Here is a 13,174-nt window from a genome sequence, read left to right as displayed (position 1 = left end):
ATGTTTTAACGAAAATTATTTTTTAAATCATAGATTTAAGAACAAGAAATTGATGACTAACACTTATTTTATAGAACTTGGGTTATTCTTTTTTAGTTCATATTTTTAATATATACATTCTGTAACTACACAAAATTGTAATTTATTGCATTTATGTCAATTATTGTGCTATATTTTGAAATCTTTCTTTTGCACGCATGCATAAATGTTGAAAAATTTGGTTTATGGGGGGAAAAAAAAAACTTTTGCATACAAATTGAAATTTTCAATGAATTTAATTTTTACTTAAGTATCTTAAAATCAGCTGCATAAATAAGTTACATATGTATTTATACTTGAATGTTCACATTGAATAAATATATTTAACAGTCAAAAAAATAATTTTGACACATTTTGTTCTGTTTTTGATATTTTCTCACAAAATCGAGTTTCTCAAAAATAGTTTTCGACACTTTAGGACTCGAGGGTTTTGAACAGAATGGTAAAAACTTTGCCAACCCTGCTTTTATTTGCACACATGCATAAACATAGGGAAATTTGGTTACTATTATAAAAAATGAATAAATAAATAACCCATGCATACAAATTGCAATTTTAATAAAGAATTCAACTTCCATGTAACTAGACTAAAACCAGCTGCATAAATAAGTTGAATGTTCTCATTGAATAAATGTTCAATATAAAACATTACTTTGATACATTTTATTCTGTTTTTGATGTTTTCTCACAGAATACAATTTTTATAAAAATATAGTTTTGGACAGGACGGTAAAAACCAGGGTTTTTACCATAATGTCCAAAACCTTGCCAACTCTGCCTGAAACTGAAATCATTTCCGGTGAAATCAAAAGCTCTAAAACACGGAACCGTTACAAGAGGCATTGAATTTAATATCTAAAACAAATATGTAGTCCTTCCAATTTTTTTTTTAAATACACAAATAGTAAAAGAAATAAAGGGAGGGGGAGGGGAATTGAGTAATTATGGTCAAGTCATTACTTTTCGGAACTAAAATGTTAACCTAAATTATTGTCCACAGTACATAAATGTTACGCACATCTAAATAATAATACAAATGCACCAACTGTATTTTTTATGTATGATAACATGAAGCAGTGGAATTACCACAAATTAAAAATCACGGAAAGACGCCAAATTTCGCAAAGATCTGTTGTAAGTTATGGAGCTGTATAAGGAAAATCTCTTATGGGGCGTTCTCCCCATAGGTAGACGAAAACCCTCCTATGTGTATTCCTAAGCATTTACACAACCTCTGCACAAGATTTGATAAACTGTATTTGTGTAAGGAACCCCCCCTCCCATGGTTGTCCACCGTGAGATGAAACCCCTCATGTAAATTCTTAAAAGTATCAAAGGGAAAAGATATCAACCTTTGTGACAAATTTGGCAAAAATCTGACCCTAATTGTGGATTTGTATAGAGGACATAACACACGCAGTCACAAACATACATCATATTTTGTTTAGATATATAGATTTTACATTTATTGTTTATTTATTTAACTTTTTCCATGATTTAATTGAAAAATAATCAGTTTAAATTTTAAAAGAAACCAAAATTTAAAAGTTACCTGAAAAAATCCAGGTGATTCTTTAAAAATCCAGTTGGGTTTTTACAAATGCTAGTTTTACCGACCACCTTGTCTGGTGTTCAAAGAAGTGATTATGGATGGGAAATTACTGGGAGGTCATGACACAGTCTGCACTATAGAAATGTTCAGAAATGTATCTTTAGGGTTTTTTTTTTTTTTTGGACTCCCTCTACTTGCAAACACCAAAGGAATTGAATATAAAAACAACAAACACGAAGATAAATATTTTACCCTCAGCTAAGTTGATTAGCAAAACCGGAGGTTTAATTGTGAGGGATGTGAGAAGAAACTATTTAACATTGAAATTTTAGTCAGATAAAAGATATTGATGATCATTTTTTATTCAATGATGGCAAGAAAAAAAAAAAAACCTTGAAGATCCCCCCTCCTGTATACGAACAGAAAAATATCAGATAAATATAGCTTAAAATGAACATGCGTAACATGCATTGAGATTATTTTTCTTTCGTCCATCCACCTTTCACTCTAGTTTGGCGCTCGCAAGTAACGCCTATGCAGTGGCGTACCCAGGGGGTGGGCTGATAAAGCTACAGCCCCCCCCCCCCCCCGAAATTTTCAAAATTAATTATAAAAATTATAATAAAGAACAATTTTTTTTTATGATGTATTTTTGAAATCTTACATTCGTATTGATATCAGAAAAGCGATACATGAACTTTTTTTAGCTACAGTTCATTATCCCCCCCCAGCTCAAAGACTTTCGAGCTCAGCCCCCCCCCCCCCGAACTGATTTGTCTGCGTACGCCGCTGCGCCTATCCTTTTCCAATGTTGATGTAGCTTTGGAAAGAAAGATATCGAGCAAAGTTTTTGCATTCAATATTCTTATTATGAAGCCATCAAATGAGTAATAACTTTCTTTTCAACTCCTGTTGAATGCTCATGGAAAATATTTATCAGGAAATTAAAGAAAAAAGTTGTAATTAACTTGTACACATTGTATTTATTTTTTATCATTATCATTAAATGTAAAATTTATACCTGTGTCTTTTTTCCGAAAATTCGAATTTTTTTTAAAAGACCGCATAAACCAAAAACTAGGGATGCACTGAATACTGAACATTAAGTTAAAATTCATTCCTTATCTTCAGCTGAATACTGAATATTTTGCCAAAATTTGTTGTTGTTTCATCATTAAGTACAATTATTGATTAAAAATAGGAGTGGAACAGAGCTTCAGCCCAGCCAAATCATGAACTGATTCAGCACATAACAATTTGTCGTGAATATTTTTTTTACAATAACTAGTACATATAGTATTATGTCCCATAATAAGTTACGTACAATTATGCCCTAGAATAAAACACAGCAAATTTAAAAGAATCCATTGAACTATAAGCGGTCCCATAATTGAGAATATGTACCTACTTGGAAGTTGCAAAGAAAAAAGTGACTTTACAACATTTGGTTGATAATTATTTAAAGATTTCTTCATTTGTTATGATATGAAGCTATTACAATATTGCGTAAAACATTGTTTAAACACTTCTAGCTACTAATGAAAACAATGTCATTATTTTTATTACATACTATGTGTAAGTAATATCACAAAGTATTTGTATGATAAACAATCACAATGGTACTTACTTGAAAAGGTTTCGGGTGTAACATTGAAAATCTAGTAAATCTTCTCATTGCCTCCATAAGCAAGAATAATACAATAATATCTTCTTTTTGCCAGCAAGATAATTCTTATGACAGAATATACAGAAATGATCCTGCCGATAAGAAATACCCAGCTAATTCGTATAGATGCTACGCTGCAGTTCCTAGCATGTTTAAAATCGCTTTTTTTTTCCAGTGCATGATGGTCCTTCATAAAAAAGAGGCTCATTCGTTTCGCGCGATTATCAATGATTTGCGTAGCTTTGTTCAATTTCGAAGTTACACTTTGAAATTCACTTCATCAAAACCATTGCCGTAGACACAAAGATGGCTACCTTTTCCCTGATTTTAGAAGGTTTATTGTTACCATAGAAACGAAAGCATGTGACATCAATAGCCAATCATCGCACGTCGGACTTCGCTTTTCTGACTTGGAGTTGTGGACGATCCACAACCCATTCCCGACGAAGTCAGGCAGGTTTTGGAGGCGCGAAAACTGGTTTTCGAGCTCAAAATGACGTCACATGTCCGAAAGCGGGAATCGTGTAAATCGGCACTTAGAGACTCTAGTTTTACCTCTCTAGTTTTACCTAGGGACTCTAGTAAGACTTTCCCTAAACCTAAAATTATATTAAAGAAACGACGTGCGTTTATTAATACTCAAAATTCTCGTGCTGACTAACGTCGTTTCTTTGCTGATAAATTGGGAACGGAAAGTAACAATAGGCAGCGCTGTAAATAGGATAGAAAGAAAACCTACGTGTCCCATAATGGTCGCATGTTTGACGTCTGGAGAGCCCCTCAATGTGAGGTCCACGGGACGCCTCTAATTTTATTTTTAGAAAAATTAAGCGCTGAAAATGAGTCAAAAGATGATAAAATTGTTGAAAATAGATGGAAAGCGTATATTTTACTTAAAAAAAAGTTTCATTAATAATTAAAACCTTTTTTTTCCGATGGGCCCTATAGCGCCAGTTTACTCGGTGCCTGAGACGTCATCTTAGTGACCATTTGAGGATTTTGTCAGGATGATTTATTTTAGTATTATTATTATTATTATTATTTTTTTCATTCGTCAAAAACTCATGTCTAGTTTTCAATTCAGTACTGAAATGATCATGCTCTTTTTCTGGAGAATTTCTTCAGGAGTATTTACATAAAGTTTGTCTACCAGGCAACCAGCTGCCTTTGAAAATTTTAGAAGTCTTAGTCAGTTCTTTATAGGAGAAGAGGGAGGTATGCCATCGTTCTTGGGGACTTACCAGCGCTGACAAGATTCCATGCCACCCGAGTCGAAAAGTAGTTGACTGGAACATGGAGCGGCATGGTTCCATGAGCGGATCCAAGGAGGGGGCCATGTCCCCCTCTGAGAAAATTTCAAGAATAGTTAAAAATCCTTTTTTTTTTTTTTGAGCAAAAATGCAAAAAAAAAAAAAAAAAAAATCCCTTCATATGCATACCAAGTCTAACAATAAGGAAAACAATGAGAGGGAGGTCATGGCCACACTGAAAAAGTTTCAAAAATAGTCAAAACTCTTTTTTAGAGCTAAATGTAAAGAAAGCCTTATTATATTATTCATCGAAGTCTAACAAGAATGTAAAAACAACGCTCGTGAACCATTAAACCACATTGAGGAAGTTTAAGTATAGTTTTTTAAACCCATTTTCCTAGCTTAAATTGAAAAAAAAAAAATTCATTGTAATTTGTGTGAAGTCTACCAAAAACGGACACAATGTCAGAGGGAGGGCATTGCCACCCCACGAAAATTTCAAAAATATCAAGTCTTTACCAAATATTTGGTTCGTTTAGCATAATGGGCTCGTGTGCTTACTTCCCCCACAGGGGCAAGGAAAGGGATATGTGTTAAAAGTGTCCGATAAAAAGTTATACATTTAATGATTGAGCACTAAGTTAGATGTAAGTTTTAACCTAGCTCTATGCAGTGCTATGTAATCATTCTTCGTTCCCTTTTTAATATGCGACCCTCCAAAACTCTCCTCCTCTTGTTAATAATACCAAAGATCGTCTACAAACCGCGTTTTAAAAAAAAAACTTGTAAAAGTTTCCAGGGGAGGGTCTCTCACCTCTCATTTTCTCCAACATCGTTCAAGATCGGCCTAAATTTTGTTTTGAGCGTTTGAGTTTCTAAATGTTTCTGGGGAAGAACTCCTCCCTCCCTAACATCATTGAAAGTCTTCGAGAAATACTTTTCTGGAGCTTTAATTTCGAAAAATTGCTGGTCCTCTAAAAGTTACTATTATGAATCATGGATTGCCTACATTTGTAATTTAAAGAGTTCAATTTTGAAAAATTTTGGAAGTGAACCTCAGAATCTCTTCAACCCCTAACCAAACCACAGATATCTAGAATGCGTTTTTAAGTATATGAATCATATTTTTTTTAATTATAATTTTAGTTATATTCTTCTTTTCTTCTCTCATATTTTATGCTTGGTTCATTAGCACTTGATTATTCTTAATGCATTACTAATTCGTAAACTGTGATTTAACTACACCCGAATCCCGACTTGCACGAGGGATGCGTTCCAAGACCCCTCACGTAAGTTGAAATATCGCGTTTGGAAAAGGGTTAGTATACAAATTTTGTATAAGCACGCCCAATTATTTTAGGCATTTCTAAACACCTCTCAAACAGTTTTAAATCATTTCTTAACTATATATTACCATTTCTTTCATAAAGAACTGAATTTTTATTTTAAAAAAGCTGTATCATTCAACATAAAATACTGTTACGATGCACAAAATCAATGATCAATGGGAGAGAGAAACATAAAATAAAACAATGCAGTATGTACGGTTTGTAGTAATAAAATGCAGCACTATAATAGTACTGTGCAAAAGGTACAGTATAAATTCATAACTTAAAAAATGAAGTTAATTTATTCTGCCAGATCAGATTTTTATCAGTCTTCTCATGACAGCACATCAGTCAACTCGTCAGAAGAAGAAGAAGAAGAAAGAGTTCTGAGTTTGATCTGTTTGTTGCTGAAAATTTTCATGTTGTGGGCGAGGAATTCACGTTAACTCTAAAATTCGTTTCTCGTGAAACATTCGCGTTGTAGCCGTTTCGCGTAAGTCGAATCGCGTTGTTGCGGGAGTCGACTGTATTTTATTTTCATGTTTTAATATATTATACTGTGGGAGTGGAACTGCTCCTACTCCCAGAGGAGAACCTCTGATCCCCACTCTCCTCACTTATGTCACCTAATCTAATTTAAGATCGCATTTTTAGAATTTCAATTTCGAAAACTCCTGTAGGAGAACCACTCCCCTCCCCCCTTACAACACCAAAAATAGTATAAAATGTCTTTTTAGTATTTGTATATTTCAAGGGGTTTCTGGAAACGTAAACCTCCCCCCCCATCCCTGCAGGGGTGGCATGGCCCGCCAGGACACCGGTAGTGTCCTGGTGAGCCCTTCACCAAAGCGCCTCCACCAGAAAAGGGGGAAAAAAGTTTTTTTTTAGTTATTTACAAAAAAAAAAAAAAAAAAAAAAGGCGCCTCCTCCCGGGAGTTACAAAACCTCTACAAAGGTGCCTCCAAAATTTTGCAAAAACGTCGCAAGTAATTGGATACTTAAGTAATGAAAACTTATGAATGTTTCGCAGCGACACTAGATGGCAAAATCTTGCATTTAGAGAATCGACTCTATATCACTGTATTTAATTCCCAGGACTACCACCGTGAGCACTTTTGGACGTATTAATGTATTAGGGGCATATTTTAGTAAAGATGCAGGTAATGATTCCCAAAATGCACACCTTCCTCGGAGAGCCATGAAGCCTCTACAGGCTCTCCCACGAAATTTTGCAATAACGCGTCGCAAATAAGTAGGTATTTTTTTTAATAAGTAGTGTTCGCCCAGTGGTCGAAATTCGACCATATTCATAAATGAATATTTGTGAAAACTTGTATGAATTTGTCTAGTTAAAACATTTTTATTTCTACTCTTACTCATGTTTACTGCATATCTGAAAACATACAATTTTTATACGGACACACATACTACATTAATAATTTATTCCAATTTTGCTTTTTATCTGTTAATCTCAAAATAAATGGATAAAAGGAGATACTTCGGTAATGGGGTCGTTCCCAGAATATTCAAAGTGTTTTTTACTGAAAGAGGATGCTTAAAAATAAAACATTTAACCATTTTTAAAATAATTTGAAAAAAAATTTAATATTTTTTAACAACTATTTTAATAGGTGCGCAGATTGAAATTAATTTTTTGGCATCAAAAGCGATAAAATGCCACTCATTGATGCCATTAGCGCACAGGCGCAAATTATCGTAACCCGAAAACGCGAATGAGAGCAAACCATAAATGTTTAAAGCGGCAATAGAGTCGCGCGTCAAAGTACATCACTTATAACGTCATAAAGACCACGCCTTATTTCGAAAATCGGACATTCGAAAAAGTTTAAAAAAAGACAACTGTTGAAAAAATAAAAGTTTTTTTCTGGCTCAACATTTTTTTTTTTTCGTATTCTATCTGTTTCAGTGACTAAAAGTAGTACTTTTGAGTGAAGGAAACAACCCCATTCAGAAATTGGTGTGGTCGAAAAATTGCTGACTTGAATAATTTTACTTTAGATATCATGTTGCTGAGTGCTAACCCTATGCAAATAAATAGTTTCCTACTCTTTGTTTACGTATGAAAAGGAAAAACATTTCTCGCGCTGGCATTAGAAACGAAAACATTGACACCAATCGATAAAAATCACCAATTATTTCATTTTTGAAAGCTTCCTGTATGAAATGAAGCATCAAAACTCAATTTATACGTAAAACTGTGTGAACAATGTTACTTATAAAACGTCTACTATTATTGAATAAGTTGCTTCTGCGTCATTAGAAATATAAATTTCTAAGTATCAAATGAACGAAGTCTACTCGTGTCAACATATAACTATATATATATCCATTGAATGGATATATATATTTGAATGGATATATATATCCATTCAAAAACACTGGGCGTCGTAATAATAGTACAATTTTTAAAAAAAGGTCGACTTTGTGATTTGATTATGGTTAAGGGCGGTGCATAACTGATGTCACACCCTTTCAACATTTTTACCCTCTCCCTCCCCCCTTTGTCACAATGTTTTGCACTTCACTATACCCCCCTCTTTTCTTTGTCAAATATCATGCTGTTTTTCATAAATGCTCCTATTTAAAAAAAAGGCTTGTTGTCACGTTCTCCCCATTGTATGCTCCTCTTGTCATGTCTTTCCTCTCGCTTGTCAAACTGTTACTATTTCGTGAACACCACCTCTAAGCGGGACTTCATTCGTGGACAGCCTCTATTTTGTACCAACCGTACGCAAATATACATTTCCCTTCTGTTTTCGTATGCAAAATAAAAACATTTCTCGAGCTGCAATTGGTGCCAAAAATTTGGTTCTACCTCTACACGTGCTGTTCAGATGGAAAAGAAAAATCACTATTCTACACTTTTCTTACTCTCCCTCAGTTTTTGATTGACACTAATCCCCTCTGTGGGCGATGTCCATTTAGCAAGTTTTTGCTTGACTGGAGGTGCGAGCGAATCCTGGGTGACACCAAAAATTTGACGCCAATAGATGAAGAGCGCCCGTCAATTTAACAATTATCGAAATCTTCCCGAATGAAATGATCCTGCAAAACTCAGATTATACGTAAAACTTCTGCATGAACAATGCTTCTTTTAATAAGTTTAATATTATTCAGTAAGTTGCTTGACCTCTGCCGTTAGAATTATTAAATTCCAAACAGTCAAATGAACGAATCCTACTTGCTAAATTAAAAATTGTCCATTCAAAAACACTGGCCGTCGCGATAATAGTGTATTTTTTTTAAAAAATCGTGTTTGTGATTTGTTTACGGTTTAGGGAAAACTGACAAATGCACTTTTCAAAATTTTTGATCTCTCTCCCTTTTGTCGCAAATTTTTACACTTCACCATAACTCCTCTTCCCTTTGCCACATATCACACCTGTTTTTCATGAACGTTCTTATCAAAAAAAAAAAAAAAGCTTGATGTCCCCTTTTCCCCATTTTATGTTCCTCTTGTCATTTATTTCCTCCGCTTTGTCACGAACGGTTACAATTTAATGAACCCCATCTCAAAGAGGGACTTCATTGGTAGTCAGTTCCTTGCAAATAGACATTTCTGTACCCGTTTTTTACGAATGCAAAAGAAAAATATTTCTCGCCCTAGCATTGGTGCCAAAATGGATAAAGTTCGCCAATTTTACAACTATGGAAGTCGTTCTGAATGAAATAATGCCGTAAATTTCCCTTATTGTTTGTAAAAGTAGGCATGATCTTGCCGTTAAATATAAAATTTCCAACAGTAAAATGAACGAACTCTACTCACGGCAACATATAATTGCCCATGCGAAAGCACTGGACGTCGTAATAATACGCCAATCTTATCAAAAGTTTCACCTTGAGATCTGTTTGTGGTGATAGCAAATGCAGGAACTATTGGGAGCGGGAACTAAAAGTCGTCTGTCCCCTCCGTAAAATTTTTCTAATATGTTTTGATAATGTTTAACATAGAGGGAAAGACTTTATCGTAACAAGGCTGAACTCGATCCGGTAACTCAACTGTTTTACTGGTAAAACTGTCTTTTCAGGGGAATGAAGAAACGAAAACGTGGTCAAAAAAAAAAAAAAAAAAAAAAAAAAAAAAAACCCGCTACCTACTGGAGTTTAGGGTTAATCCACTAGAGTTTGGGTTACAATTTCTACCATCAAAGTATCCCCCAAACAGGCGATGGCTTTGTTCAAATGTAGAAGCAATTTTCACCCGTCATACCTTGACGGGCGACTTTCTAGTTTTTATTGTTATAGTTGCAAGTCGTCTGTGGTTTGATCTTATTCATATTTTTTTTCAAGGCTTAACTCAAGCAAACTTCACATTAATTTAAGGGTTTTTTTTTTTGTGTAAAATGACTTTTTTTTAATGAAAAAAACCTATATGAATGAACTTAAGTAGGTTTTTTGCGTAAAATGACTTTTTTTCAATGAAAAAAAAAAACCTATATGAATGAACTTAAATAGCAAAACGTGATCTAAATCCAAAATTTCCTTATTACTAATTCCTGTTATTTAAGATTTACAGTGGTGGTAAAAAAAATGCATCACCCGCGCCACAAAGGAGAGGAATATAATAACGACTGCATTCAACACACAGTCAAGCATCCCTTATCCCAGATGATTTGGGGAAGTATTTTTGATCAAGGAGTTGGTGGGCTTCACTTTGTGCAAGGAACAGTAAACGCTCAGATGTATATTGGCATTTTGGAGGAGAAATTGCTTCCTACTATCCGGGATCACTTTACTTCAGTTCCAAACGTCATTTTTCAGGACGATTCTGCTCCGTGCCATAGGGCAAAACTGGTAAATAACAATTAAAAAAACCTTTATCCTGCCATTAGACTTAAATTGACATGGGGTTAAGTTTTTGTTTTCTCTAAACTCACACGCAGGTTCAGAAATGGAAAAATGAGCTTGGGGTCAGCAGTTTGTCTTGGTCTGGAAACAGCCCCGATTTACGTAAACAATTATCGGATTCCTGCTTTGCAGATGTTTATTTCATAAGTTTTGCAGAATTTCACGTACATTCATCGTTAATCGGTCGACCAAATCTTCTCACATAACCAAACCCATTGTTGTGAAAATGCGAGGGTGATGCAATTTTTCTCTTTTTACCAGCACTGTATAAGAAGTAAATATTCATAACGTTATACTTGTAAATAATCTTTATAAGTGTATTGGTGGATATTGGCCATACATTTTTTTTCTTTATTACAACATCCTAATCATCATTTATTTTTTAAGCATATTACCTCGTATTACCAATTCTAGAAAATCATTAGTCATAATATGACGAGTACAAATTTCTTGACCATTTTCATTCCATTCCATTCCATTTGTAGAAAGAAGAAACCCAACGAGTAGGATCCTACCGCAATTCGTGATTCCGAAAAATATACTTTGAATTTAAGGCTTCAAAATTCAAATGATTTTTTGTTTTTTTTTTGTTTTATTCCCAACTGAATCAAAATAAACAAGCTTGAATATTAAAGCTCAAGTAGAATAGATGACAATAAAAACTTTTTAACAAAAAAATTGAACCGCCGAAAAAACTGAAAAGCAAAAAATAATAAACCATTTTAATTAAACCTTATAACTAAGTTCTTAAACTGATGTAAGTATACCTAAGTATATATTTTTGTAATAATTTAGAGTTTTTAATTAACCTTAATAACTCAGTTCTTAAATTAATGTAAGTATACCTAAGTAATTTTGAGTCGGTGCCAAACAAGCAAATTAATTATTTTTGTAAAGCGTGAGGCGCAGCGGTGGCATATGGCGACACGCCCCTTCGCCGGAAAATGCCGAGCGTTCACGAAGTTAAACCCGAACGTCGTCGAGTGGTCTCGAAGAAGCAAGTGTCGAGTATTTGGCTGCTACTGAGCTTTTGCCTCATATACAACAGTCAAAATGTTTATATCATTGTTCATCATACTGAAGAAGGATTTCTCATCTTGTTAAAATCTCAAATAAATGGTTTTGTGGGTCATAGTATTATTCAGCGTAAGTATGGCATAACAACTGTAGCCGTTAATTGCATACATGATCCTGAAGATTTTTCTCACTGGTTGTTTGCCTCTCTCGTGCGAGGTCCCAAAGGTTTCAAAGCTCCAACGAGAGGTACTTTTTGTTGTATACGATCTACTAGTATTCATGATTTAATGATGGCGTGTGGAGGGAGCATTTTTTGAAACATTTATGTTTATCGCCGGACATTTCACATTACATTGCTAATTTTATTTGGTTATTTCTTTAAATTTAGGTAATTTAGGGATCTTTGTTTATTTATTGTTTGGCACCGACTCAAAACTACTTAGGTATACTTACATTAATTTAAGAACTGAGTTATTAAGGTTAATTAAAAACTCTAAATTATTACAAAAATATATACTTAGGTATACTTACATCAGTTTAAGAACTTAGTTATTAAGGTTTAATTAAAATGGTTTATTATTTTTTGCTTTTCAGTTTTTTCGGCGGTTCAATTTTTTTGTTAAAAAGTTTTTATTTTATAATTTTTTGTGGCTATAAGCTACTAATGTGGCTATAATCTGTATGCTTATATTTTTGATTACTTTTAAAATAGCTACCTACCTTACTTTAGCTATTAACATATATTATATATATATATATATATATATATATATATATATATATATATATATATATATATATATATATATATATATATATATATATATATATATATATATATATATATATATATATAATCGTATTTTAACAATTATCTGTTGTGTTACATAAATAATTTTAAAAAAGCAGGCTTTATATACTAACATGGGTAGGCCTACAAAAAATGCTGCTCGGATGAGGAAAAGATGTTTAGAAGAATCTATTAATGAGAAAGAAAAAAGGTTGGAAGCAAGCAGAAAGAGAATTACATTAACACGTTCACAGGAGAGTTTAGGTCAGCGCGAGGAAAGACTGTCGAGAATGAGAAGCTACAATAACGATAGGTTATTGCAAGAAGGTGATAAGCAGCGCGCTCGGTCGTTTAGATATGATAAGAGAGCGACTTTCAAATGAGAGTGAAGAGCAACGCGCTCATCGTTTAGATCTGATAAGAGAGTGACTTTCAAATGTGAGTGAAGAGCAACGCGCTCATCGTTTAGATCTGATAAGAGAGCGAGTTTCAAATGAAATTGAGGACGAACGTATGCTGCGTTTGGATGCTGCTCGTAACCGATTCAGCAATGGTGGTACTTCACGAATCTTCCGAGGAGAGAACTAATCGTCTGAGCGCCATGCAACAAGCAGCTCGCGAGCGAAGAAACCAGTGTAACGCAGAAAACTTTAAGAAATCAAT

Source organism: Uloborus diversus, chromosome 1 (genome assembly GCF_026930045.1).
Source record: "Uloborus diversus isolate 005 chromosome 1, Udiv.v.3.1, whole genome shotgun sequence".
Taxonomy (NCBI): Eukaryota; Metazoa; Arthropoda; class Arachnida; order Araneae; family Uloboridae; genus Uloborus; species Uloborus diversus.
Note: the sequence above shows the minus strand (reverse complement) of the source record.